At 41.1% G+C, this 9,852-nt stretch overlaps 1 pseudogene; it reads left to right on the top strand.

Annotated features, from left to right (window-relative positions):
- Positions 1–1,365: 1,365 nt before the first annotated feature.
- On the top strand, positions 1,366–7,156 carry LOC112216610 (annotated as a pseudogene).
- Positions 7,157–9,852: the final 2,696 nt, after the last annotated feature.

Below are 9,852 nucleotides of genomic sequence, written 5' to 3'. Positions count from 1 at the left end.
GCATCTGGCATGTTTGTCAATTGACCTTCTTAGTGCTTGGGAAGTGAAAAAGATGGACCTGTGTTGACTAATCAAATATGTCCTTTTGACACCAAAATCCTAATGGAATCTGGGATGATTCATTAAGTGGGTGTCTTTGAGGTAAAGCTGGGTCTGCCTTTTTGGTAAAAACAAAATAAAGTAGCTGTGGAAAGCAACCAAGGAAAGCAAATTTTGGAATTTCAAATCTTAAAATAGAAAGGAAAGGCTTCCATCTCACTGAAAGGTGACTTCAGATGAGCCCACATGTGTTGCATTTCATTTTAGCTACAGTACCCGTCAAAAGGAGACACCTACTCATTCAAAGGTTTTTCTTAATTTTTACTATTTTCTACATTGTAGAATACTGGTGAAGACATCAAATCAGAACTATAAAATAACACATATGGAATCATGTAATAACCAAAAAAGTGTTAAACAAATCAAAACATATTTTATATTTCAAAATAGCCAACCTTTGCCTTGATGACAGCTTTGCACACTCTTGGCATTCTCTCAACCAGCTTCATGAGGTGTGATGCATTTCAATTAAGTTCATTAGAGTTACCAGCTTCAGAAATTGCAGCCCTAATAAATGCTTCACAGAGTTCATGTAACAGACACATTTCATTTCAACTGTTCAGAGAAGACTGCTTGAGTCAGGCCTTCATAGTCGAATTGCTGCAAAGAAACCACTACTAAAGGACACCAATAAGAAGAAGAGACTTGCTTGGGCCAAGAAACATGATCAATGGACTTGGCCCAAATTCTGCAGGGATACATCATCCCATCTGGTTTGCGCTTAATGGAACTATGATTTGTTTTTCAACAGGACAACAGGAGTGCTGCATCAGATGACCTGGCCTCCACAATCACCTGACCTCAACCCAATCGAGATGGTTTGGGATGAGTTGGACAGCAGAGTGAAGGAAAAGCTGCCAACAAATGCTCAGCATATGTGGGAACTCCTTCAAGACTGTTGGAAAAGCATTCCAGGTGAAGCTGTTTGAGTGAATGCCAAGAGTGTGCAAAGTTGTCATCAAGGCAAAGGGTGGCTTGAAGAATCTAAAATATATTTTGATTTGTTTAACACTTTTTTTGGTTACAACGTGATTCCATATGTGTTATTTCATAGTTTTTATGTATTCACTATTATTCTTCAATGTAGAAAAGAGTAAAAATAAAGAAAAACCCTCGAATGAGGTGTGTCCAAACTTTTGAATGAATCAAATGTTAATGTTAATCAAATGTGTTTTTGTTCCCCATTATTATTGTTGTATAAAAGTGCCACAAAAGTGGTCCCTGTGTGTCATTTTGATTCTGACTGGCCTGAAATGCCCCATCCTCCCTCCTACCATGACAAAACCCCTGATAAGATGATGATCAATATTTGGAATGAGCAGCACCAACGTGATGAAGACACAACTTTCGCTACGAGGGATACCTATGAAAGATTGTCAAAGGAGAGGTAACACATCTGAATTCTATTGCACTGAAAGAGGTAAGCTGACACTTAAACTATCTGATGAATATATATTTTATTTTGATGATAATGAGGTAAAGCACAAAACACATATGACATGACCAAAACTTGATACATAGTAATGAATGCATGCAATGCCATAAGATTAAGGAGAAGTCAAGTCTAACAATACATGTAATGACAGGAGGTAGGAAGGAGTGTACATTTTCTCTGCTTTTGTTGAATGTTAAAATCACTGTGATAGTGATCTATTATTCAGTTCACCTCTTTTGAACCAAGTTGCAACTGGTTATTTTAGACAAAGATATCCTGTTTCCACAGCTGGCACTAACTCACCATGCCCCCTGCGGCCACAACTAACCTGGGGTACACCCCACCAGATGGAGGCTGGGGCTGGGCTGTGGTCTTTGGTGCCTTCATTTCCATCGGATTCTCCTATGCCTTTCCCAAATCTCTCACCATCTACTTCAAGGAGATTCAGATGTACTTCAGTGTCTCCTACAGTGAGATTGCATGGGTGTCCTCAATCATGCTGGCTTCCATGTACGCAGGAGGTAAGTGTATACTGTGTGTGCATGTCATGGCTTATGGGGTATCACGATGTGTCAATAGGAATGTTATTTGTCCAACACACACTTTGGGCTGATTTCCCAGAGATTCTCCATTTAGCATTATTTTTAGTCCAAGGCTAGGTTCTATGTCTGTGAAACAGTCCCATTGTGTAAATAAAGGCAACAGCCACTGAAAGGTAATTATATATGATTATAAACTGGGTTGTTCGTGTCCTACATGCTGATTTGGCTGACAGCCATGGTATATCAGATTGCATAACACGGGTATGACAAAACCTGTTATTTTACAGTTCTAATTACTTTGGTAACGAGTTTATAATAACAATAAAGTACCTTGGGGGTTTGTGTTATATGGCCAATATACCATGGCTAAGGGCTGTATCCAGGCACTCTCCTTTGCGTCGTGCATAAGAACAGCCCTTATCCGTGCCCTTATATTGGCCATATACCACACCCCTTCGTACCTTATTACTTAAATATAGCGATTTTCTTCTCATTATCTTTGCAGGTCCAGTGAGCAGTATACTGGTCAACCGCTATGGTTGCCGAACTGTGGTTATCATTGGTGGCCTCATGGTTGGGGCGTCTATGGTTGCTGCTTCCTTTGGCACTACGATTATACATCTGTATTTATTAGTTGGAGTCATTGGAGGTATTTATTTGAATGTTTTCTTAAAATGTTGTCATTATTATGAAAATGTGTAGAATGTATTTATAATCACCAGTTTTCTTTGTTATGGGCTTAAAGCCACGAAAACCACAAATCTCAATCAATATCAGGCATGTGTTGTGTAATGTTTTTATAAATGTTTCTCTCTCTAGTTCTGACTGGGTAGGGAGGGAACTGAGTGGTTGGTTTCCGAGTAGATATGTCATGTACGTCAGAAGGCCGTGTCACTCATAGGGAGGAATAGTCTTTGATCACTCAGGGTCAATGCGCTAGGGAGCCTCTACACTCTCTCCCTCTTTCAGTTCAAGGACCTTCACTATGGGGCCTGCCTGTTTGTTAGACCATTTTATCACAAAGGTTGCTTTGGGATATTCTTCCCCAACTCTGATGAGTCAATAATTTTACATGCATGGTATTTGGAAAACTATCATACCAGCAAACAATGCTTTAGTGAAGTATTCTCAGATAGGGTAAGGATTGTTGAAATGTCAATAAACTGCTATGCTGGAAAAACTAAATGGAGAGGAAGAAAGCTCTAAAGAGAAACCACAGCAACTTGAATGTAAGCTCAGCTTCAGACAATTTATACTCAGACTGACAGTTGTGACGTTTGAGTGGCATGTTATCTGACAGATTGGCAGAGGATAGTTTAAATCTTCAAGAGGTTCAGGGTGACACCATCACTGTCATACGGCCAATGTAAATGGAATTCATTAATTCATAGATGATGGATTGATAAAGCAACCTTTCTTCTCTACAGGTTTTGGCCTCTCTTTCAACCTACAGCCTTCCCTTACAATCATAGGAAAGTACTTCCAGGTGAAAAGGCCAATGGCAAACGGCCTGGCCATGGCAGGAAGTCCAGTATTCCTCTCCACTCTGGCTCCACTCAATCAGTTCCTGTTTGATAACTTTGGATGGAGGGGAGCCTTTATGATCCTGGGAGCCATAGTGATGAACTGCTGCGTTGCTGGGGCCCTGATGAGACCCGTTAACATGAAAACAGTCCAAAAACATCCTGTCACAGCCTCCAATGGAACAACTGCCAAGAAGTCTGGGTCCACTGAGAACAATGCTAACCCTGAGGCAGGGGACCTTATAACTGAAACAGAGCAGAAGCAGAAGATAGGTGGCTGTGCAGACAAATTAATGGATCTCTCTCTCTTTAAACACAGAGGCTTCATCATCTACCTCATAGGCAATGTGGTCATGTTTTTTGGCTTCTTTGCTCCAGTGGTCTTTCTCCCCTCATATGCCAAAGGTATTGGGATTGATAACTACCAGGCCGCTTTCCTTCTCTCCATCTTTGCCTTCGTGGACATGTTTGCCAGGCCAGGGACCGGCCTCATCGCCAACACCAAATGGATTAGACCCAGGATCCAGTACTTCTTCAGTTTCTCTGTGGCGTACAACGGTGTGTGTCACCTCCTCTGCCCGTTCCTTGCGGTATACCTGGGGTACACAGGCCTGGTGGTTTATGCTGTATTCTTTGGTGTGGCGTTTGGGATGGTGTGTGCTCTTTGAGGTCCTGATGGATCTGGTGGGAGCACAGCGGTTCTCAAGCGCTGTAGGACTGGTCACCATCCTCGAGTGTGGCCCTGTGCTTCTGGGTCCCCCAATTTCAGGTGAGTGAAGGAAATGTATTCATAATTTAAAATATTTTTTCCCCCCAATTTCGATCTTGTCTCATCTCTACAACTCCACAATGGGCTCAGGAGGCTAAGGTCGAGTCAGGCGTCCTCCGTAACATGACCAGCTAAACCGCGCTTCTTAACACCCACCCACTTGACCCAGAAGCCAGCCGCACCAATGTGTCGGAGGAAACACTGTTCACTTGACAACCAATGTCAGCTTGCAGGTGCCCGGCCCTCCACAGGGAGTCGGTAGAGCGCGATGAGCCAAGTAAAGGCTCCCGGCTAAACCCTCCCCTAACCCAGATGATGTTGGTCCAATTGTGTGCCTCCCTATGGGACTCCCAATCATCTCATATGTATATACTGTACTCGATACCATCTTCTGCATCTTGCTTATGCTGTTCTGTACCATCACTCATTCATATATCTTTATGTACATATTCTTTATCCCTTTACACTTGTGTGTATAAGGTAGTAGTTGTGGAATTGTTAGGTTAGATTACTTGTTGGTTATTACTGCATTGTCAGAACTAGAAGCACAAGCATTTCGCTACACTCGCATTAACATCTGCTAACCATGTGTATGTAACAAATAAATTTGATTTGATTAGATTAGATTTTGATCACTGCTGGTTGTGATATAGCCAGTGTCTTTAGTGAGTATTCATACATTTTAAAGATGCTTGTGTATATACAGTGCCTTCGGAATGTATTCAGACTCCTTGACTTTTTCCAAATGTTGTTATATTACAGCCTTATTCTATAATGGATTTAAAAAATAAAACCGAAAACAGGTTTTTAGAAATGTTTGCAAATGTATTACAAATAAAAACAGAAATACCGTATTTACATAAGTAATCAGACCAACAGTCTTGAAGGAGTTCCCACATATGCTGAGCACTTGTTGGCAGCGTTTCCATTGATCATCCTTGAGATATTTATACAACTTGATTGGAGTCCACCTGTGGTAAATTCAATAGATTGGACATGATTTGGAAAGGCTATATAAGGTCCCACGGTTGACAGTGCATGTCAGAGCAAAGAGGTGGAAGGAATTGTCCGAAGAGCTCCGAGACAGGATTGTGTCGAGGCACAGATCAGGGGAAGGGTACCAAAACATTTCTGCAGCATTGAAGGTCCCCAAGAACACAGTGGCCTGTGTTCTTTGGAATCACCAAGATTCATCCAAGGGCTGGCCGCCTGGCAAAACTGAGCAATCGTGGGAGAAGGGCCTTGGTCAGGGAAGTGACCAAAAACCTGATAGTCACTCTGACAGTGCTCTAGTGTTCCTCTGTGGAGATAGGAGAACCTTCCAGAAGGACAACCATCTCTGCAGCACTCCACCAATCAGGCCTTTATGGTAGTGTGGCCAGATGGAAGCCACTTCTCAGTGAAAGGCACATGACAGCCCACTTGGAGTTTGCCAAAAGTCACCTAAAGAATCTCAGACCATGAGAAACAAGATTGTCTGTTCTGATCAAATCTAGATTGAACTCTTTGGCCTGAATGCCAAGAGTCACGTCTGGAGGAAACCTGGCACCATCCCAACGGTGTAGCATGGTGGTGGCAGCATCATGCTGTGGGGATGTTTTTCAGATACAGGGACTGGGAGACTAGTCAGGATCGAGGAAAAGATTAACAGAGCAAAGTACAGAGAGATCCTTGATGAAAACCTGCTCAGGAGCTCAGACATGGGCGAAGGTTCACCTTTCAACAGGACAACGACCCTAAACACACAGCCAAGACAACGCAGTAGTGGCTTGGGGACAAATCTCTGAATGTCCTTGAGTGGCCCAGCTAGAACCTGTACTTGAACCCGATTGAACATCTCTGGAGAGACCTGAAAATAGCTGCAGAAACGCTCCCCATCCAACCTGACAGAGCTTGAGAGGAGAAACTCTCCAAATACAGATGTGCCAAGCTTGTAGCGTCATGCCTAAGAAGAAACGAGGCTGTAATTGCTGCCAAAGGTGCTTCAATAAAGTACTGAGCAAAACGTCTGAATACTTACAGTATGTAAATGTCATATTTATTTTTTTCTTTTTTTATACATTTGCAAAAATGTCTAAAAACCTGTTTTTGCTTTGTCATTATGGGGTATTGTGTGTAGATTGATGAGGGGGAAAATATATTTAAAAAAATATATAATATATAATCATATAATAAATGGCTGCTACTCTCTCTGCAGGGTTTTTGGTGGATGTCTTTGACGACTACAAATACATGTATTGGGCATGTGGTGCCATGATGCTGGCACCTGGCATCTTTCTCTTCATCATGAACTACTTCAATTACAAACAACTGGACCAGGAGGTGAGGGAGAGACAGAGTGGAGCCATTGGGATGCAGTCTGTTAAGCAGTCTGTAGCAGAGGAGGCAGAAGCAAGGAAGAAGGAGATGAAAATGACTAAGGATGAGGAAATGGCAGAAGGGACAGGGGACTAAGGGGTTTATTATTAATGGGTTAATGTTGTTGTTTATTATTTAGACCTGGGTTCAAATATTATTTCAAATATCTCAATTACTTTCACAAACATTTCGAATTAAGAATTCAGATATTTTTTATTTGAAAGATAAGTAGTTTAACATTGGAATGTATTTGGAAATACAATTGGAAAGTTTTGGCATGTATTTAAAATTACTCAAATACACTGACTCAAATACACTTTAACCCAGGTATTTGAAAATAATATTTGCATTAAGTATTTAAAAATACTTTCAAATACTTCCAATAGTAGTAGTTGATTTGTATTTAAATAAAAATGATCAAATACACATGTATTTGAACCCTAGTATATTTTAACATTTTATATTTTTTATATGTATTTTTGTGTTGAGGTTGTTGAAATATTTGTCTCATACTCTGTTTGCCAAATAAGCAATCATGTCTTTACCCAAAGGCAATGTAAATACAATATGATTCTTGCAAATAAAATGGCACAACTTCATCAGTACTATGTGGAGGAAGCTGTAACCCACATATTTATGACCAAAAGATGGCAGTACAGACCTACTACAGTAAATAAAAAGGTTCTCTGAGCACACCAGGAGTTCAGTACGCCTGTCCTCGAGGGTTGTAGTCCTGCTGGTTTTCATATCTCCCTGGCACTTCATTGCCTAATGAATGGATATCACTGATTGGCTAGGGAATTTTTTTATTTCTCGGAATAATATTATATCACTGTAAATTATGTTTACATGACCTTGACATGCAGAACATCCCTCAATATCCCCCTCAACTATGGTATTCAATGTAGGCGGGTGTTACTAGTTTATATGCACCAAACCAAATAAATGTTGCCATGAAAATGATCTGGTCTGGCCTCATTGAACCTTGTTCAAAATACCTAATCAACATGGCTTTCTAGTGTGGTCATTATAAAAGATCAATGCTCACCATTACACATAGATGTCCTCATCATTGCACATAGATGTCCTCATCATTACACATAGATGTCCTCATCATTACACATAGATGTCATCATCATTGCACATAGATGTCCTGATCATTACACATAGATGTTCTCATCCTTACACATAGATGTCCTCATCATTACACATAGATGTCCTCATCATTACACATAGATGTTCTCAGCATTACACATAGATGTCCTCATCATTACTCATAGATGTCCTCATCATTACACATAGATGTCCTCATCATTACACATAGATGTCCTCATCATTACTCATAGATGTCCTCATCATTACTCATAGATGTCCTCATCATTACATACATTTTAAGGCAGAAATTGCCTCTCTTAGATGGCAGGAAAATTGTTCATCAGAGAAACCTGAAAATCTGATAGGAAACACATGTAACTGCCAGAGAAAGATCTATCTAGGGTCTTGGTCTTGTATAATAGTCAATGACAATGTTGCAGCATTCAGCTTCAGCTTCATTTTTTTAGATGCTGGAGAGCACCATGCCTCAGTATGTTGTTAGAAAATAGGGTAGGTCATAGTTCACATGGGTAAATTACTGATTGACCTACAATACCAGACAAAAGTTTGGACACACATACTCATTCCAGGGTTTTTATTTATTTAGACTATTTTCTACATTGTAGAATAATAGTGAAGACATCAAAACTGTGGAAGAGAAATGACAGTCCATCATTAATTTAAGACATGTAGTCATTCCGGATAATTTCAAGTACTTTGACAGTTTCTTCAAGTGCAGTCGCAAAAACCATCAAGCGCTATGATGAAACTGGCTCTCATGAGGACCGCCACAGGAAAGGAAGACCCAGAGTTACCTCTGCTACAGAGAATAAGTTCATTAGAGTTACCAGCCTCAGAAATTGCAGCCCAAATAAATGCTTCACAGCGTTCAAGAAACAGACATATGTCAAAATCAACTGTTCAGAGGAGACTGTGTGAATCAGGCCTTCGTGGTCAAATTGCTGCAAAGAAACCACTACTAAAGGACACCAAAAAGAAGAAGAGACTTGCTTGTGCCAAGAAACATGAGCAATGGACTTTAGACCGGTGGAAATCTGTCCTTTGGTCCGATGAGTCCAAATTTGACATTTTTGGTTCCAACCGCTGGATCTTTGTTAGATGCAGAGTAGTTGAACGGGTGATTTCCGCATGTGTAGTTCCCACCGTGAAGCATGGAGGAAGAGGTGTGATGGTGAGGGGGTGCTTTGCTGGTGACACTGCCTGTGACTTATTTTGAATTCAAGGTACACTTAACCACCATGGCAACCACAGCATTCTTCAGAGATACACCATCCCATCTGGTTTTGTGCTTAGTGGGACTATCCTTTGTGTTTCAACAGGACAATGACCCATCACACCTCCAGGCTGTGTAAGGGCTATTTAACCAAGAAGGAGAGTGATGGAGTGCTACATCAGATGACCTGGCCTCCATAATCACCCGACCTTAACACAATTGAGATGGTTTGTGATGAGTTGGACCGCAGAGTGAAGGAAAAGCAGCCAACCTGTGCTCAGCATATGTGGGAACTCCTTCAAGACTGTTGGAAAAATATATTTTGATATGTTTAACAACAGATGGCAGCATCGCGACTAGCTCTTAGGAAACTTTGCAGTATTTCGTTTTTGTGTGTACTATGTTTTATATTATTAGCTCAGGAAATGTTTTGTGTCATTACATACAGCCGGGAAGAACTATTGGATATTAGAGCGGTGGTAACTCACCAGAACTACCAGCATTATGACCAGGAAAATGACTTCCCTGGAGCAGATCCTTTGTTCACTCTCCCCAGAGCAATTTAACTTACTCCAGAGGCTGACTCAAAACATCGCCGGCGGAGGAAAGACACTCGAGGAGGCCTGCTGGTTCGACTTAGGAGGCGCACACACCACCCACCGCTTCCAATTGTATTACTCGCTAATGTTCAGTCTTTGGATAACAAAGTTGATGAGCTTAGAGCAAGGATTTCTTTCCAGAGAGACATTGGGGCCTGTAACATACTTTGTTTCACGGAAACATGGCTCTCTTGGGAT

The sequence above is a fragment of the Oncorhynchus tshawytscha genome, linkage group LG16, assembly GCF_018296145.1.
Source record: "Oncorhynchus tshawytscha isolate Ot180627B linkage group LG16, Otsh_v2.0, whole genome shotgun sequence".
NCBI lineage: Eukaryota > Metazoa > Chordata > Actinopteri > Salmoniformes > Salmonidae > Oncorhynchus > Oncorhynchus tshawytscha.
The sequence above is the reverse complement of the archived record's forward strand: the minus strand, read 5'-3'. Positions and strand labels throughout refer to the sequence as shown.